We start from the raw sequence: 2,500 nt of genomic DNA, 5'->3' as shown, positions 1-2,500 counted from the left end.
TGAAAGTCTTGGTGCACGAAAGTTTTGAGTTGGTTGGGTTTTGCACATGGCCAAGGTTGTCGGTGCACCGCGGCATAGCTAAATCGCTTGGTGGGGAGTTTTGTGAAAAAATGAAATTCGTGGTTTTTGAGATGTGAGGGTTGGAAAGGCCTCCAAATGCCCCCAAATGAATACCATGAAAGTCTTGGTGCACGAAAGTATTGAGTTCGGAGGGTTTTGCACATGGCCAAAGTTCGCGGTGCACCACGGCATAGCTAAATGGCTTGGTGGGGAGTTTTGTGAAAAAATGAAATTCGTGGTTTTTGAGATGTGAGGGTTGGAAAGGCCTCCAAATGCCCCCAAATGAATACCATGAAAGTCTTGGTGCACGAAAGTTTTGAGTTCGGAGGGTTTTGCACATGGCCAAGGTTGGCGGTGCACCACGGCATAGCTAAATGGCTTGGTGGGGAGTTTTGTGAAAAAATGAAATTCGGTGTTTTTGAGATGTGAGGGTTGGAATGGCCTCCAAATGCCCCCAAATGAATACCATGAAAGTCTTGGTGCACGAAAGTTTTGAGTTGGTTGGGTTTTGCACATGGCCAAGGTTGTCGGTGCACCACGGCATAGCTAAATGGCTTGGTGGGGAGTTTTGTGAAAAAATGAAATTCGTGGTTTTTGAGTTGTGAGGGTTGGATTGGCCTCCAAATGCCCCCAAATGAATACCATGAAAGTCTTGGTGCACGAAAGTTTTGAGTTGGTTGGGTTTTGCACATGGCCAAGGTTGTCGGTGCACCGTGGCATAGCTAAATGGCTTGGTGGGGAGTTTTGTGAAAAAATGAAATTCGTGGTTTTTGAGATGTGAGGGTTGGAAAGGCCTCCAAATGCCCCCAAATGAATACCATGAAAGTCTTGGTGCACGAAAGTTTTGAGTTCGGAGGGTTTTGCACATGGCCAAGGTTGGCGGTGCACTACGGCATAGCTAAATGGCTTGGTGGGGAGTTTTGTGAAAAAATGAATTTCGTGGTTTTTGAGATGTGAGGGTTGGAAAGGCCTCCAAATGCCCCCAAATGAATACCATGAAAGTCTTGGTGCACGAAAGTTTTGAGTTCGGAGGGTTTTGCACATGACCAAGGTTGGCGGTGCACCACGGCATAGCTAAATGGCTTGGTGGGGAGTTTTGTGAAAAAATGAAATTCGTGGTTTTTGAGATGTGAGGGTTGGAAAGGCCTCCAAATGCCCCCAAATGAATACCATGAAAGTCTTGGTGCACGAAAGTTTTGAGTTCGGAGGGTTTTGCACATGACCAAGGTTGGCGGTGCACCACGGCATAGCTAAATGGCTTGGTGGGGAGTTTTGTGAAAAAATGAAATTCGTGGTTTTTGAGATGTGAGGGTTGGAAAGGCCTCCAAATGTCCCCAAATGAATACCATGAAATTCTTGGTGCACGAAAGTTTTGAGTTCGGAGGGTTTTGCACATGGCCAAGTTGGTCGGTGCACCGCGGCATAGCTAGATGGCTTGGTGGGGAGATTTGTGAAAAAATGAAATTCGTGGTTTTTGAGATGTGAGGGTTGGAAAGGCCTCCAAATGTCCCCAAATGAATACCATGAAATTCTTGGTGCACGAAAGTTTTGAGTTCGGAGGGTTTTGCACATGGCCAAGTTGGTCGGTGCACCGCGGCATAGCTAGATGGCTTGGTGGGGAGATTTGTGAAAAAATGAAATTCGTGGTTTTTGAGATGTGAGGGTTGGAAAGGCCTCCAAATGTCCCCAAATGAGTACTGTAAAAGTGTTGGTGCACAAAAGTTTTGAATTGGATGCATTTTGCACTTGGCCAAGTTGGTCGGTGCACCGCGACTAGATAGCTTGGTGCCAAAATTTGTCAAATTTAAGACCTTGGCCAAACTGAATGAAATTTTGTGGGGAGGTTCCTGATATTGTTTAGTGGTGGACTGGAAAAAATGAGGTCGAAATTCGAAGTCTACATGTGCTTTTCTATTTTTCCCGATTTTACACATACCCGGTAAGTAAAAAAAAATAAAAAAAATAGTTCCCCTTCGAGAAAAATTATGAAATTTGGTGAGCAAGGAGATACCATTATTCTACGAATTACTGCAAAAAATCGCATCAAAATTCGAAGTATAGCCCGAGATATGGACTTATGTCTGCTCAAAAAAAGTGTATCTACTTGTACAATTTTGCCTTTTGCATATTAACCTCTTATAGGGGGGGAGTGCTCCTTGAGCCGGCCAGCTCCACACTGGCAGGTTTTAAAGGGAGCTTGATGAGGCCTCCCCCCTCACGTGGTGCGTGCGTTAGCATGTTTATCATGGCACAACTAGCCTCTTCATAGTTGTTGAGCTTTATTAATACCAACACACGGTCGTCACTGATCGTTGGTTAGCTCGGCAGCTAGTCCCTCGGATATTGTGGAAAGTTATTTTCATGCCTAGCGATGCTTGACCCTGCGTCACTTGATGTTTCCATTTGCTTGCTTGCCCATGGTAGGTGGGGGGTGGACCGT

Source organism: Vigna unguiculata, chromosome 9 (genome assembly GCF_037176805.1).
Source record: "Vigna unguiculata cultivar grain cowpea cultivar isolate G323 ecotype 2 chromosome 9, ASM3717680v1, whole genome shotgun sequence".
NCBI classification, from domain to species: Eukaryota; Viridiplantae; Streptophyta; class Magnoliopsida; order Fabales; family Fabaceae; genus Vigna; species Vigna unguiculata.
Note: the sequence above shows the minus strand (reverse complement) of the source record.